Source organism: Pinus tabuliformis, chromosome 6 (genome assembly GCF_031772625.1).
Source record: "Pinus tabuliformis cultivar Carrire ecotype Pingquan chromosome 6, CPIR1, whole genome shotgun sequence".
NCBI lineage: Eukaryota > Viridiplantae > Streptophyta > Pinopsida > Pinales > Pinaceae > Pinus > Pinus tabuliformis.
The window spans coordinates 338,907,855-338,926,359 of record NC_142292.1 but is presented as its reverse complement, the minus strand read 5'-3'; positions in this window follow the sequence as shown (position 1 = coordinate 338,926,359).

The following is an 18,505-nucleotide window of genomic DNA, read 5'->3' as shown; positions in this document are numbered from 1 at the left end:
GAAGTCACAAGTTGGTACAATGTGAGATTGCGACAGTCGTTGATCTGGTGGACGAAATCAATGGTGGAAAGCATGATTGCATCCCGCAGATCACGAGTTTCGAATGCTAGATTATGAAGAGTCCTTTTGAAACCCCACGCTTTCAATTGCGATAAAGGAAAGCATCGGGTAATGTGCAAAGACCGAGGAAAAGGCGAAAAGGTATGGTTTACGTGTGTTGTGGAATATTTCTATTATGTAAACATTATAATAGAAATAAAGCGCCGATAGGAAGTTTATGGGTAAGTCCATGAATAACCATAGTTATAGAGTGGGATTGGTTATATATGTGCGGGCTTAAGGATTGATTAAATGTTTAATGAAGGAAGAGTATAGAGTCCCGATGGAAAGGATGGATTAAGGGTAGATTGTGGATTAGTTAAGAAATCATTTTGCATGAGATTTATAAATGGGGCCTTAAACCATTAAGTAATGAAGATTGACTCGGCAGAGAGTCTAAAATTCCTGGGGAAAGACAGATATATGCATTCTATATGCCTATTGTGGGTATGGGCAGGGATGTCCTGCATCAGAGTGGTATCAGAGCTAGTTAAAGCTCTTTTTAATTAAAGCAGAATTGTGTAGAATACAAGTGTGATTGCACAATGTTGGGTCCCTATAATATTAGTGATTACCCCATTACTATTGTAGTTATACCCCTTATTTATATTGTTGTGCCCCTATTACCCCCATATTATTATTTCTGTGCCCCATAGAATCCCTCTATTGTTATTTTTGTGGCTTTATATTATTATTGTTAGGTCGGCTGGATTATATTGTGACTCCTTAGACTCCTATATATAGAAAGGAGGTTTTGTCATTTGTATCATCCAAGAATTTTTCATTTATGTAATGTAAAGGAGGTTGCCCCCTCGAAGAGGTTGAATTCTAAGGCGTTGATCTATCTTTTCTATCTTTTCTTGAGCTGGTTTCATAACATTTGGTATCAGAGCTTTGGATTCTAGGGTTTCGCTGCTCCAAACAGGTCATCGTGGCATTTTCGCTATAACTTTTTTTCTGTGACGTTTCAGAAGTCGCAAAAAAAACCCATTTGAGAAGAAATCGCGCTGAACTTTGGGTCCTAATTTCAGAGCTTTTTACGTGATATTTGCGGAGATATGATCTGAGGAAGTTGGTCTTTTTGCAGACTCCTGAATTACATTCAAAACAGGTGACCTGGGGAAAATCGTCATAACTTTCTCTCTGGGGATCAGATTGAAATTTCGTAAGAAGGTACAGAAAGAGGACGGACTGTAGTTTCTTGTATGTGTGTTTCAGATTCAAAGGTTGAAACAGTGACTCGTGGCACGTCGTACAATTTTGCTCTACTGAACCAGTCTAAAAGCAAGTCACTGTGGGAGATTTCACATAACTCTTCCTTGGAGAATCCAATTTGGCTCAGACTTGTGGCATTGGAAAGAGGACGCAGAAGGCTACTATAGGTAGAAATTTCAGAATTAGATGATCCGAAATTACAGAGATACATCAGATTCAATATCAGGCTTCTATAAAGTGAAAAAAGGTGTGTAGTTTTTTTTTAAATTTTTGTGTAAGCTTGGTTTAACGGAATTCAAAGGGCATAGTAAAGCATTATTATCGGTAACTGATGCCCCGAGGAAAGAAAATGCAAACACCTAGTAAGGAACCTGAAAGCTCTAGCATGACTCATGAAGAAGAGGAAGAAATGCTACATGATATATCAAAATTACAAGAACAAGTGCAACAAATGTCACGCTCACAAAAGCTAACAGAAGCTAAGATAAGTGGCGTGGAATCTAAGATAAATGGCGTGGAATCTAAGGTAAATGGTGTGGAATCTAAGATAAAGGGCATGGAAGCTAAGATGGAGGATTCGATGGCAAATTTGAAGATAGATTTGAAGACAGACACGGAAGAATTGAAGAAGTTGCTACAAGAAAGGGTCACTAATGGTGAAAAGGTAGTAAAGGAAACTCATGATGAGAACAAAAGAAATGTTAATCATGATTCCATAGACACTAATGTTGGATCGAAGAATCACCATATTCCAAAAATCGATATGAGGAAGTTTGATGGCAAGGATCCCGCCACATGGATATTACAGATGGAGCAATTCTTCGATCTCAATAATGTGCAAAACACACAAAAGGTACGTATGGCAACTGTATATTTGGAACCAAATCAGTTTGTATGGTATCAATGGCTTTGCTCTCGTAAAAAATTTATCACTTGGGCAATTTTTACGGAAGAATTGATAGCACATTATGAAGATACAAAAAGCAACACTTTTTTTAGCCAATTGATAAGTCTCAAACAAAAGGGTTCAGTAATGGAGCACATTGAGGAGTTCCAAAAATTGAACATAAGGGTAAAAGATATTCCAGAGGAGCATAGGATTGATGTGTTCATAGGGTCTTTAAAGGATAATATCCAACATGATGTTCGCCTTTGGGAACCTGATTCATTAGAGAAGGCATTCAGGTTAGCAAGAAAAATGGAAAGCAAAATTATGGCAACCAGGAAGCATACCACTCACAACTATAAAGACGGAAGTGTTGTTGCCCCTAGTCTTCCACAACCTATAAGGTTGACACCACAAAAATTGGAAGAAAAAAGAGCAAAAGGGCTTTGTTACAGTTGTGATAGCAAATACACTAAAGGTCATAAGTGTGCTGAGAAGAAATTATTCTACATAGATTGTGAAGAGGAAGAAGAAAAGGAGCAAGAAAGGTCAAAAGAAGAAGATATACTCCAGGAACAAAGCCTAGATGAAGAACAAATAAATCCGACCATATCTTGTAATGCATTGGCGGGAATTACCACTCCTCAAACCATCAAGATAGAAGGACAAATCAAGAAGAAAAAGGTAATAGTGTTGATTGATTCAGGAAGCACCCACAATTTTATTCATTGTAGGGTAGCAAAAGAATTGAATTGCTTCCTATATCCAGCACCAGAGTGTCAAGTGATGATTGCAAATGGAGGAACAATAAATTGCTCTGGAAAGTGCCATAATATCAAGCTATCCATGGGAGAATATGTATTGACTAGCCCAATGCTTTCCATTCCAATGGGAGGTGCTGATGTTGTACTAGGAGTCCAATGGCTACAATCCTTGGGTACAATAGCTTTTAATTTTCAAGAACTTTTCATCAAATTTTCTACGGAAGGAAAGGAAGTTGAATTAAGGGGTATTGCAGGGAAACCAGGAAAGATAATCAGCTCTAATGGCATGACAAAGCTTCTAAAAAAGGAGCAAAGAGGTGTAATTGCACAATTATGTTCGCTAGATGTTTCCACATTGGAATCATCTATTTCTCCAGATCTCCAAAAAGTCCTGGACAATCATTCCAAGGTATTTGAGACTCCCAAAGGTCTCCCACCTATGCGTGATCATGATCATGCTATTCATCTGATTCCAGGAAGTGTTCCTCCAAACATCAGGCCGTACAGATATCCCTATGTCCAAAAAAGTGAAATTGAACGTATGGTTGCAGAAATGCTAGAGGCTGGTATAATTCAACCAAGTCAAAGTTCTTTCTCAGCTCCAGTAGTATTGGTGCACAAGAAGGATGGATCATGGCGCATGTGTCCGGATTATAGGGAGCTCAACAAGCTCACTATTAAAGATAAGTTCCCCATTCCTGTTATTGATGAATTACTGGATGAATTGCATGGATCAATTTACTTCACCAAGTTGGATCTTCGTTCGGGATATCATCAAATCAGAATGAAGATTGAAGACATTCCAAAAACGGCATTTAGAACTCATGAGGGTCATTATGAATTTTTGGTCATGCCTTTTGGCCTTACCAATGCACCTTCAACATTTCAAGGTTTGATGAATTCAATTTTCAAACCATTCCTTAGAAAATTTGTGTTAGTATTTTTTGATGATATACTAATCTACAGCAAGTCTTGGAAGGATCATGTTGAACATGTTGACAGGGTGCTACAACTATTGGAGGAGAAACAATTATATGCAAAAAGATCCAAATGTTTCTTTGGAGTCCAGGAGGTGGAATATTTGGGTCATATTGTATCTCATGAAGGAGTTAAGGTAGACCCTAGCAAAATTAAAGCCATTAAGGAATGGAAAATCCCCACATCCATAAAGCATCTGCGAGGATTTCTTGGGTTGACAGGGTATTATCGCAAGTTTGTTAAGAATTATGGGAGAATAGCAGCACCTCTAACAACATTATTGAAGAAAGATTCATTTTCATGGACTCCGGAAGCAACAAAGGCCTTTGAACATCTTAAAGAGGCAATGTGCCAAGCACCGGTCTTAGCTACACCGGACTTCACAAAAACCTTTATTGTGGAATGTGATGCTTCAGGAAATGGAATTGGTGTTGTTCTAATGCAAGATGAAAGACCCATTGCTTTTGAAAGTCGTCCAATCAAGGGAAAGTTTTTAAGCAAAGCTATTTATGAGAAGGAAATGTTGGCAATACTCCATGCACTTAAGAAATGGCGACCCTACCTAATGGGAAGACACTTCAAGGTAAAAACGGATCATGATAGCCTTAAATACTTTTTAGAACAAAGATTATCCTCTGAAGAGCAACAAAAGTGGGTCACAAAGATGTTGGGTTATGACTTTGAAATCATCTACAAAAAAGGGAAGCAAAATGTGGTGGCAGATGCACTCTCAAGAAAGGATGAGGATGTGGAAGCATTGTTGTGTGCCATTTCTATTATCCAACCAGATTGGATAAACGAAGCAAGGGAGGAATGGAAGAATGACGAAGAAGTGTGGGCACTTATTCAAAAGCTACAACAAGATTCCAGTACTTCTGATACATTTAGCTGGCAAAATGATTCGTTATGGTACAAAGATCGCTTATACCTCTGTAAGAATTCCCAGCTAAAACAAAAGATTCTTATGGAATTGCACACTTCTCCCTTAGGAGGGCACTCAGGATTTTTAAAAACTTACCACAGGGTTAAGAAGGAATTTTTTTGGGATGGCCTTAAATCAGATATTCAAAAGTTTGTGGCGGAATGTTTGGTTTGCCAGCAAAATAAAGTTGAAACAATTAAGACACCGGGTCTATTACAACCTTTATCCATTCCAAGCCAACGTTGGGAGGAGGTTTCAATGGATTTTATCACAGGTTTACCCAAGTCTGAGGGAAAGAGTGTCATCATGGTGGTAGTTGACAGACTTACCAAGTATGCACACTTTTGTGCATTATCACATCCATTTAAAGCCAGTACAGTTTCTACTGCATTTATGGAAACAGTTCAAAAGCTACATGGAAACCCAAAGATTATTGTAAGTGACAGAGATCCCATTTTCACTGGAAATTTTTGGACAATTATTTTCTTGTCTTGGTACTCAGTTAGCTCATAGCTCATCTTATCATCCTCAATCTGATGGGAAAACTGAGATAGTAAACAAATGTTTGGAAGGATATCTTCGTTGCTTTGTATCTGATAAACAGACACAATGGGTCAAATGGTTGCCTCTGGCTGAATGGTGGTATAACACTTCCTTCCATACAGCAACAAAAATGACCCCATTTATGGCACTTTATGGGTATCAACCACCATCCATCACATCATATTTAAGAGAAAATTCTAAGGTTCAGGCAGTGGAACATCACATCGAACATCAACAACAAGTCCTCCAACTCTTAAAGGATAACCTCGTGTTGGCACAAAATAGAATGAAACAACAGGCAGATCAACATCGCAGTGAAAGAAGTTTTGATGTAGGTGATTGGGTATTCCTACGGCTACAACCATATAAGCAAATGTCCCTAAAGCAAGCTAAGAAGGATAATAAATTATCACCAAAGTATTATGGTCCGTACAAGGTGTTGGAAAAGATTGGTACTATGGCATACAAATTGGAGCTTCCTGCAGCTTCTCGATTGCACCCAGTTTTCCATGTTTCATGTTTAAAGAAGGTTATAGGTGACAAGCTCCCAATTCAAACAATATTGCCAGAACTTGACGAGGAAGGAAAAATTATATTGGAACCAGAAGCAGTCACAGAAACAAGAACTCGACAGCTACGAAATCGATCAATTTCAGAGTATCTTATCAAGTGGAAGAACTTATCCGCTGAAGATTCCACATGGGAGGATGAGAATTTTATGCAGAAGTATCCAGAACTACTCAAGCGTTGAGGACAACACTTTTTTGAAGGAGAGGGGCATGTTGGGTCCCTATAATACTAGTGATTACCCCATTACTATTGTAGTTATACCCCTTATTTATATTGTTGTGCCCCTATTACCCCCATATTGTTATTTCTGTGCCCCATAGAATCCCTCTATTGTTATTTTTGTGGCTTTATATTATTATTGTTAGGTCGGCTGGATTATATTGTGACTCCTTAGACTCCTATATATAGAAAGGAGGTTTTGTCATTTGTATCATCGAAGAATTGTTCATTTATGTAATGTAAAGGAGGTTGCCCCCTCGAAGAGGCTGAATTCTAAGGCGTTGATCTATCTTTTCTATCTTTTCTTGAGCTGGTTTCATAACACACAAGAAAGAGGAGATCGGGTTATTTAAATCTGTTAAGTAGAAGACATGACATAAGATGAGAGTAAGTGATATTCTTAAGAAGAGATTGCAGAAGCATAAGGAAAGCACAGTGATGTTTGTTTTCTTGAGGAAAGTGGAGGTTCACTCAAATGTGAAGAATGGATGGAGACTGCTTGTGAAGCCATGCAGGTATTGTTTTATTTAACTCTGGTTTGAGTTTTGCAGGTTTAAGATAGAGTAAATATTGATAGAAACAGATAGACAAGGAAAGCTGATATGTTCTAAAGAACAAAGTGAATGAAAGACTAGATAAACAAGTGGCAGTGAACCTGAAGAATCCAACTGAAGGTTGGATAGAGAGGATAAGAGTGTTCTCAGAAGGAAGCTGAGCAGAAGCATTTTAAGGTGGCCATAGGAATTTGGCAGCAGCAAGCTTTTGAAAGCTTGGGAATAATCTTTGGTTTGAATAACATTGATACATAGGTGACAGCAAAGGAAGGTGAGAAGATTGCAACAACCTAGAGCAAGGAGTGCTCAATTGGTTCCAGAGGAAAGAACTAGAGAAATGCTAAAAGACTGAGCTCAGAGGAGAGAATCTTAGTGAAGCATATGTAGCAAGAAGGAGACTTGTTACTGCAGAGGTATTGTTGCATCTCACAAAGGCAATTCCACAAAGGATGTGGGTAGAATTTCTAAGGGATGAAGAAAGTTGGTAAGAGTTTCTGAGTGAAAGAAGAGGTGGTCAGAACCTAGTATTTCATTTGTGATTGAAGTACAAGAGGATAGTTGTGTTCTTAAAAGGTGCAGATGAGTTGAAGCCTAGAAGGAGCAGAGAGAAGTGCTCAAAGAGGTTCCAGAGAATAGGGAACCAAGTGCTTTCCAAAAGACCAAGTACAGAGGAAAGCTTGGTGAGGTAAGTGGTAGCAGGGAGGACTTGCTGTTGCAGAGGCTTTAATGCAGCTCATAGTAAGTGAGTGAGGAACTCATGAAGATAGAGAAGAATATGACTACTGATAGTCATAACAGAGATAACAGAGGTTCTGAGGAAGACCACAGCAGAAGAAAAGTGAAGAAGGAGGATGCCAAGGCAAATGGCAAGAGAATGAGCCAAGAGGAAATTGACAAAGAAATTGCTGAGATGAAAGAACAACTCAATGTATTAATGATGATACTTGAGGAAAGCCAAAGACTAGGTTGGGTCTTGAAGAAAAAGCCAGTGAAGTGGCATAAGTTACAGAGAAGGCTACGGCAGAGGCAAGTGAAGAGCCTAGTGGAAGAACTCAGAGAGGCTGAGTTGGAAATGGAAGTGTCCATTTGTGAACCAGAGCAGGGTGAAGTTCTGGGTAAAGATGAAGACTTGAAGACTGAAACTTCAAGTGAGACCGAAGGGTCACATGATTTTAAATCTGATAATTTGGGTATGTTTGTAGGTGAAACATGTGAAGAAAGACAATTTGTTGATATTGTCGTAAAGAAGGAGGAAGAAGACAGGAAGAATCTAAATTATGTTCTGAAAGAAGATGAGATAGATAGGTCTCATGTAAATGCCTGTACACAGTTGAGGAAAAGTTTTACTTTTCAGCATATTGCAAGGACTGGAAGTAGAGGAAGTTTGACTCATGATGACAGCCAAAAGCAAGAAGAAGTGGAGAAGGATATCAAGCAACCAAGTGGAGGGCTTGAAGAGGCTAAAGAGAAGACCATCGAAATATTTATGAGTCATGTAGAGGACTTGGAACAGCAGAAAGACTTTAGTAAAACATTGATGTTTGAAATTGTTACAAGACAAGAACAATTTCTTGTGAACGAAGGAGATGAGCTTTCGTCTGAAGAGCTAATATGTGAAGCAACAGTTGAGACTGTTGAACTCTGTAATTTTCAAATTGATAATTTAAGTATAAATGCAGGAATTATAAGTGATGATGAAGTACTTGTGAAGTGTCACAGGGAACTTGAATTGCTGGGAAATTTAGAGTATGACAGTGTGATTGCAGAGGAAGGAGTTCACTACAGTGGACAAGAGCAGGAAGAAACCATTGAAGCAGATGGTGTGGACAAGAGAATAGCTGACAGTCTCATGAATTCTTTTGAGAATTCAAATCAACATACTGATGTGCTGATAGAGGAGGAGAAATCAAAGCAACATACTGATGTGTTGCCAAAGGAAGAAGAGGCACTGAGGCCTTATGTTTTTTATTTTAATAATTGTTTTGTGAGTGCAGGTTTAGTTGCAGATGCTGGAGAAAATTTGGCACAGATGAGCAGCCAAGTAAAGACGGTGGAAGAGGATTCTATGGAAAAGTTTAATCCATGGAACAGAGATGTTCAATTGCTGGAAAGAATGTTGGAAAGTCAGGATTCAATGCAGAAAGAGATAATCATGAAAGAGGGTAAGGATGAAAGGGTGGTAGTAAGAATCCGACAACTTCAAAGAGAAGATAATAAACAGTAGTTTGAAGAGTTAGTGGACAGCAACAACAACCTGAAGCAGAGAGAAAGAGGTAGCAGTAAATGGCAGAATATGGACCAGCCCAAGGATATGCTAGAGATGGAGATTGAAGAGTTATGGCAGTTAATGATGAAGCAATCCATATGGAGGAGATTGACAGCAGTAGGAAGAATGATCAATCAGAACTTGAAACTGATTGACAAGGAGAGGAAGATGAAACAGAAGACAGCTAACATACAACAACAGCAAAGGTGCAGAGCATTCAGACAACTACAAACTAAAGTTTGGGACCCTAGAGGTTTCCTATCAACACATGAAGACACATGATCAGGAGATCATGAATGTTTTCTACTTTGGGAGTCTAATGCAGGAGCATTGACTCGAAATTATCATTGTCTTTTAGTAGACATAGGGGGTCTTGTATTTTTAAGGAAGTTGGATTCCTATGTATGTGATTATTAATGTTTTGAGTGGTTAAAGTAGGAATTAATTAGATAAGTGTGAGGATATTTGTAAATGGTCTCAAGTGTAGGAGAACATGAGTGATTAATGATGATGAGAGAGTTGGAAATCAATTGTAACTCTTATAGGTCTCATGATTTGAGGAACTAGAGAGGATTCTTAGGGATAAGTAGGAGTTAAAAGTGGATTTAGAAGATTTTCAGGAGTTAGAACAGCAAATTAAGGATCTGAACTAGAATTAGTTCAAAAGAACCTTTTTGTATAAATTTAAGCCTAAAAGGCTGAGAGCGAGAGAGTCAGTCAGCAGTTAGAGAGTTAGGAAACAGGATTTTCCTGTAAGACTACGGGCAGGTAGGAAAACAAAGGCCACTGATCAGAAAATCAGGCTAGAGAGAGGGAGACTCTTATGTAAATACTTGTTTATTAATACAAACAACTCAATTCTGAGTTTGCGTGTGTGTGTGGAGTAATTCAATTATAATCTATGTGTGAACTTGAGTATTCTGTGTAACAGAGGTTGCAGGTGGAGTTCGGAAAGATACAGAGAAAGAAGAACGATATGAAGAATCCTAATGGATTGTTTGAATCCATTCGAAGGATCACAGTCAAGATTCTGGAGTGGCTGTGTTAAAAACTCGCAGAGTTAAGCTCAGGAGGGAGTTGCGCAGTAGAACAGCGGAAGGAACAGAAACCCTGAAGAAACCCAAAACCACAGAAGAACATTAAAGAATTGGCGTAAAAACCCAAGTGAAGAGAAGAGCGAAGAAGTGAAGTGTTGATGCACAGTAGCCGTTGGATCTAGAAGATCAACGGATGAGATTTGTTCGTGATGGGCGGCCAGGATTAAGTCGCATAAGATAGAGCTAAGAAATGAACGATGGAGATTCAATCTAAGTACTGGCGAAAGGAGAAAGACGAGAATCAATTTGGACCGTCAGATTGACAGATCTGGTAGATCGATGGGGATCCACAACTAAGCGGGGGTAGAGAGTATGGGATGCCTGGATCGCGGTTGAAGGCCCGCAATCGTTATTAGTCGTCAACCGCTAAAGTTAATGCTTACATCACATTCCACTACGGCATTAAACCTGTAATTAACCCGCGTGCTAGTTGGAGGGCCGCAGACCATAGGATTTGTTGGCTTCCGTCATCCAACGGATATCGGCCATAAAGATGATCAGATGATAATCTCTGAACAAACTCGAAGTTTTATAGATCGAGGACTTATAATTCATATCGGCTCCGTGAGGCAGTTAAATGTCATGCAAATTTCTGATGTGATATCATTACAGACCGTCGAATCAAATGGGTTTTGATCTACAACATAGAATCACCGAGAAACTCTGTTGATAGAAAAGGACATCAACCGTCGAATTAAAGGTAAGATCGACGGTGGAGATTGAGCGATAAGACTTGTGGAGAGTGGACCCGAGAAGGTTATAGGTGCGGTTTTATTCCATTTGAAGTTCAGTTGTGTTATCGCATATCGCATGCGAGAGGCGACGAAGTCACAAGTTGGTACGATGTGAGATTGCGACAGCCGTTGATTTGGTGGACGAAATCAACGGTGGAAAGCATGATCGCATCCTGCAGATCGGGAGTTCTGAATGCTAGATTCTGAAGAGTCCTTTTGAAACCCCGCAATTGCGATTGCGATAAAGGAAAGCATCGGGTAATGTGCAAAGACCGAGGAAAAGGCGAAAAGGTATGGTTTACGTGTGTTGTGGAATATTTCTATTATGTAAACATTATAATAGAAATAAAGCACCGATAGGAAGTTTATGGGTAAGTCCGTGAATAACCATAGTTATAGAGTGGGGTTGGTTATATATGTGCGGGCTTAAGGATTGATTAAAAGTTTAATGAAGGGAGAGTATAGAGTCCCAATGGAAAGGATGGATTAAGGGTAGATTGTGGATTAGTTAAGAAATCATTCTGCATGAGATTTATAAATGGGTCCTTAAACCATTAAGTAATGAAGATTGACTTGGCAAAGAGTCTAAAATTCCTGGGGCAAAACAGATATATGCATTCTATATGCCTATTGTGGGTATGCGCAGGGATTTCCTACATCTTATTTGAAATCAATGCATCTAGTGCAAGCAATCAAATATCATTAGAAATCAACATCTACACTAAAATCAATGCATCTAACCCAAATGCGGGTGAACTTCGAGATCATTAATGACGACCCAACGGACCGCCGGCGACCTGCCAGACGGTGGGTAGTGCTCCGTTCCAAGTTCACCTGAAACGAATGCAGGCCAACCTGCATGCAGCATTAAATGGCCACTCAGGCCAAGACCCGGACGCAGTTGCAAATAACATGGAGCCTCTCGACCCCTCTGTTTATCCTCCTTCCCTTAGCGTCTGTCCACCTCAAGCTGGAAATTCCTGCAGCATAACAGCCACCGGGAGCCGATGCTGGCTTCTTTGATGTACTGACCTTGGAAATGGGCACCATCACTCCCATTCCCAACATTGCCCTTTGAATCCTGCACAGGAGCCCTCTGTTCACAACTTGTTCTCCTTCCCGACCTCTGGTCCAGCTGATTTGCACTCTAACCACACTGATATGGTCCGTCACCGCATGAGGAGCCGCAGAGGAGGCACCCGCGGTGGCAACGCTCACCCACAAGCAGCGCAGAGCTCTGTTCCTGCCTCACCCCCTCATTCCCATGAGAATTCGCCTCCTCCCAGTTCACCTCATAGACACTATCCTCAAACGCGCAGTGGACGGGGGCAAGTGCAGGCCTCAATGGCTGCGCACAGTGATTTCCGGCTCCACACTGCAATTTCTCCTCTGCATCCCAGTTCTGTCCCTCACTCGACCCAGTTCAGGTTCTAGAGTAGCCTGAACAAGCCCATCATAACTGCCAATGTGACCATTATTTTCTCTGAAGAAAATGAGCAGAACAATGCTTAGGCGAGAAATTCTGAAGCGCCTTCACAGGAGGAGAGAAATCAGGGAGGTGGCGGTGGTTCTGGGGAACGCCTGAAGAATGATAGCAGGGGAGTTAGGCATGGCCGTCTGCATGATGAAGGAGTTCACGTTGGTGACATTCAGCAAACTGGTGGCAGCTCAGCCGGAGCTTCAATTACGATGGAATTAGCTGGCAGTTCGAGCGGCACCCAGCATGCAAGGGAGCCTCCAGGTGGCGTAGCGAAAGGCGACGTGGCGGAGGAGGATGAAGACTGGGACCGGTACGCTTGCCTCATTGTCGAGGAGACACCTGACCAGGATGATAACAAATGACGCCACGTGGCATCCGTTGCCACCCACGCGCCAACTCAGACTTCTGCTGCTGACGGGTTTGGTCCAGTCACTTGTTGTTTTTGTTGTTTGTTTGAACGATAAGCGGGTTTGTCATATTTTCAGTCGCATCAGGTGGTGTTGTGTCGAAACTTCTTCTGGTTTTTGCCTTAAATAATGGGTCCAGGTCTTATGTATGGGTCTCGGGATATACGTACGGTTTTTTCCATGTCAAACTGGTTTCCCCAAATCTGGGGCAGTTTAGACTCTCTTGATGAACTTCAGTGACAACGATTGAGGCGGGGCCTCTTTCTAATTATATTTTTGTTTTTTATTAATAGAATTAGCCTTACACAACCAAAAAAAAAAACAAAAATCAATGCATCTAGTGCAAGCAATCAAATAGGATTAGAAATCACCATCTACAGTGAAATTAATGCATATCAGCATCAAGAGAACATTTACCAATAAATTATTATTCTACTCCGTATATAGAAGATGATATAAGCATCAAGAAAGTTTACCGGTGGTTCTATCTCTAAGAACTTCATATGAAGTAATGAGTATATCTCGCCAGAGAAACTCTGAATGAAAATAATTTGAAATATACTCCAAAGTTGACAAGATTATAATTCCATAGCTCTGAATGCCTCACACAAATAGTTTCAGTGTTTAACATTGATGTATCGCAACAATAACTAATCCAAAGAGCAGTGGCAAAAATAATTCATCCTGAAATCAGACGCTGATAATTTCAAGCCTTGATTAGTGATGGTTGAAAATGATAATAGAAAATAGGGTTTCACAATAGTTTTTTTTGGAGCAGCATTACCACATCCAAAGAGCAATGGGCAAAAAAAACAACCATTAACTTGAAACAAAAACAATTATATCACACTGCACAAAATAAATAAAGCCAACACACTAGAGCTTATCAAAACAAGGCATACCACACAACAAGATGGGAGAGCGAAGAAAAAATCATGAAAACCAAACCTCATGACTTTCTCAGTTTTTTATAGAATTTTACTGGAAATATAAAATTCTATCTGATTTGTAACTAACAATATCTAATGGCAGATACTATTTCAATGGTCTAATATTAAAATCAATATCTTACTATAATATAGGTGGCATGGGAGAAAGTTTTTCTCAAAGGAAATGTCTTAAAACATAATTAAAACATCATTCTCAAAAATAAATTATATATGTGTGTGTGTGAGAGAGAGAGAGATTATGGTGAAATATAGTTTAACAGTTGTCTTATTTTTTTTATGATTATGCTAAGAGGTGCATTCTACAACCCATTATGAAGGCCATGTGTAATTATGTTATGTTTAATGTGCATTTGACACGTGTCCCTCTTAAAATATAAATAAAATATCCTCTAAATAGAAAAGCAATGGGCTATAATAAAAAGAAAAACAAAATAAATATGCATGTTTAGTTAGTTTATCATCACCATATTTTTTGTTGATATTAGGACACAATGTAGTAAAAATATTTCACTCTCTTAGTCATAAATAAAATATTTCGATGTCCATATGAAATAATATAATTTCATATCAACTTTGAAAAGAGATAAAGTAATTAGAAATAAAAAAAGATTTGAATAAGATTTTTAAATATAACGAGTATCATCAATTGACAATTAAAATAGTAACAATAGTAATATTATTCCTTTAATCAAATTACCCACATTGTTAGTAAATTTACCCTAGGCTAATATTATTAATAATATTAATTTTAAATTAATATAATAATATTACTATTAATAATATTAATTTGAAGTTAATATAATAATATAAATTTAATATAAATTTGAAGTTAATATAATAACATTACTATTGATAATATTAATTTGAAGACTTAAAAAAAAAAAGTAAATAAATAAATCTTAAACTATGGTCTCTTTAAATAGGATTTACCATAAGATTAGAAAATATAATATTATTTGAATAATTTATTTAACAAACCTTGACCCTTTCCACCTAGGCCCTAGTCTAATCTAGTCATTAGGAGTCTTTTTAACCGTTGCCCGGTCAAATATAGCCGTTGAAGGACCTGCATTCCCTATTTAACTGATCACTCATATTTGTTCCTCAACTTGTCCTGACAATGAACCACACTAGTTGGTTCGAAACGCGTCGACAAATGATTCTCTATGTGATTTTGCCGAAATTATTCTCACAATCAAGATTTTTAAACCTTATACTTTTCAAGTGTGATATCAACTTCATATATATTTATATATAGAAAGAAAATGTTAAAAGAAATATTTTAGTATTCTATATAATAAATATTTAATGAAAAAAGTAATTGAAAGTTAAAAGATAAAATAAAAAATATCAAGTACCTCTAATAAGAACAATAAAAAGGAGATGAGTAATTCATTCAAATCTTAATCAAAAATTAAAATGTAACATTTTAAAATATTCATAATATAAAAAAATAATGTGGCTCATCAATAAAATATTTTAATATCAAAAAAAATATTTTATGTGGACAATGTAGTTCATAAATAAAATGTCTCAGTACACATGTTATGTAAAATATTTTAATGTCAACCATGTATATATTATATATTATTTAAAAAAATGTGTAAATATCATATAAAGCAATTGAAAAAATATTTTTTTATTGTTAAAATGTTTGTTGTCTCACTATTTTATATTTTGGTCTTTTTTTAGGTATATTTTTTTTGTCAATTTACCTCAAACCCAAGAGATACTTTTTGGACTTACAAGTTTAAGTTATGCATTCTACATAGCATCCGAAAATATAATTTAAACAACTAAAAATTACACTTGTATATATATATATATAGACAACCACCACAAAATTAATGGGATCTATCAAGGGATGAGAGGGATATAATTTTTTTCCCCAAATTTTGCACTCTAAAAAAAGTTTACGCCTGAAAAGAATTGATCCCTTTCAATGCATGCTAGATCCATACTTAAGATGGATCTTTAATTGTAATAGTTTAGTTAAAATAATAGCATATTTCTACTTATCAAGGATCATTTAATGACTATCATGGAATAACCATTCACTTTGTACATTAAATTTTATTAACTAAAACCTTTTAATAATGTTTTCATATTAATTTCATGACATAATTCAAAACATTGCATCTTCAAATAATAATAACGACTTAGTTAAGTGGTAGAGCGAGGTTTTTCCATACTCTTAACAAAAATTAAATATAAAATACACTTGGCTCCTCAAGAGTTTCCTTACTTATGTAAGTGATTCTTTCAAATGTCACACCAAAAAAATACACATTCCCTACCCACAATTTCTTAACCTTGTTATCTTTCTATATTGTTATTTCTTGTCCTGGTTGAATATAACAACTACATTGCATTTTAATACTCAAGATTAGGGAGGGGCATACTTGCTAGACAATTATAATAAGAAGTGTATTGTTAAAACTATAATAATAATAAAATAATATATCAATTATAATAAGAAGTGTATTGTTAAAACTATAATAATAATAAAATAATACATCAATCCACCAAATATTTAATTATTAAAAAAAATAAACTACATAAAAAAATATAATGAAGTGGCTCCAAAATATATTATCTTTGAAGTTATAAAATCCATTGTCGCCTCGTTCTCTACATATCTTAATCTAGTTTTTCATATATTATATGTTTCTACTTATTATCAACATAATCACGTTTCTTAGTGTTATGTTGTTTCTTATCACGTTATCATATTATGACTTCGTTCCCACACCACTTTTATATTTTTTAAATATTTATCATCCTCTCCACTCATCTCTATTCCACACAGTGTTAATAATTATTCGAGATGCTCACACAACTATTTTAGTCTTTCCATATCTATATTTTATCTTCTATCTAGTATGTGTATATTATGTGTTGATGTTTTGTAGTATGTGTATATTATGTGTTGATGTTTTGTAGTATCAAGTAAATATTATCCTATGAGGTCATATTGATTTGACCAAAAGAGAATGATATATTCACCCATGGGGCTATGTTGATTTGGGTATGGTTGAATGAATCAAGGGCTTCCTTTCTCCTATGGGGCCATGTTGATTTGGCTAGGGTATATTGGCTCACAATGCTTACATTGTGCTTTGGGATGGAGTGATCTATTTTTTATAGAGCAAGATTTAATTGTTTATTGAGTGGGGTTTTTCACCCAACAATGGGGTAAATAATTCTAGTCTAATGTTGAGTTGTGATGTAGTCTACATTATTGAAAGGGTTTCTTGTGATGAGGAGCCATATTGATGGGTCTCCACTCAAAATTAGAGCTCTATATAAATATATAATATGTGAGAGACAAATCATCAACATAGCAAGCTCATTGATCTTTTTTAATTGAGGATAAATTTGGCAAAAGAGAAATCTGTTGGAGATCATATTTTCATCTTTCTTCATCATTTTATCATTCTTTTTGGAGGTTGCATGTGTAAGGAAGACAGTCGAGTTTGACCAGACCATTGACCAATCAAGTTGACCAATTTTTTACCAGCTTTGACAACCACACGTGTCAACTATTTGACCAAGATTTGACCATAGGTACGCCACACGTATGTATGTTTGACTAGCCACAAATGTGGATCATTTACTACATGCTATAGGTTTAACCACAAACTTTGACCAAGGCTGAGAGTTGACAATAGGGTAATTTGACCAAGCCATTAACCGGCGTTGACTTCTGATTTTTTACTAGTTTGACCAGTAACTCTTTAACCAATTTTGACTAGTATTTTGATTTGTACATTGCAAAAGATTTCTAGACAAATTTGTGATTTGTAACCTTGTTGAAAAGGAAAATCCTCCTCTAGAAAAGATTGTTTGGTTTTCTCCCAAGTTCGATTTCCCAAGTGAAAAATATTGTGTCTATTGTGCATGGTTATACTTCTATGATCTTTTTTGTTTCCACTGCATTTACTCTTGAAATTTTCTGTGTCTAATTATTCAATGATATCAGTGGCTTGAATAATACTAGTTGAAAATAAGTAGGAAGTAATTATTAAAACAAAAACTTGTATTCTACTACCCTTTCCACATAATTTCAACATGGTATCAAATTATAGTTGTGTTGATGGTGTTGGACCCGCCAACATGTCAGGGGATCTCCCCGGTAGGAAGTCCCAACTAGACCTCAGACAGTTTGGAGTAGGAGTCCCAGCAGTGATTAGTACGGTATCGCCTTAACTGTGGTTGTGCACAGAGGTAAGTAATATTTCCTTGTTGGAAGAAAGGGTGTGACCTTGCAGCAAATCAAGTAAGGTGCATGAAAGGCTCTAGCACATGGAAGGGGGCAAGGGTGCGCTGCTTAGAATCATGTGATAGCACGCAGCTTGAAAGGGAACGCACGAGTAGAAAGACATCATGAAATGGAAAGTAGGATAGCTGACGATCCCAAGTGATGGGTTATACCAACAACATGCTTCGATAAGATTCATACAAACACATACGGAATAGTCCATATATACATGCGTAAATTACAACTACATACATCATTAAAGTAATCAAGATAGCCAAACTACAATAACAACATATGCATGAAACGTGTTGGCTCTGTTATATTAAAAGAGTGAAAGATCCAATCATACATACAACCATGACAACCACTAGCCCCGATAGCGAAACATTATAGTCATTGTCGCCTGCTCCTCCAAAGAGATGTATTAGCTCTACACTGTGGAGAAGCCAAGGCTCATTACAATACACTCCAAGCTTTCTCTAAGTTATACCTATAGGAAGCTTGGCTCTCAAAAGCCTGTACAATGAGCTATGAGGTTATATAAATAACAAAGGGTGGGG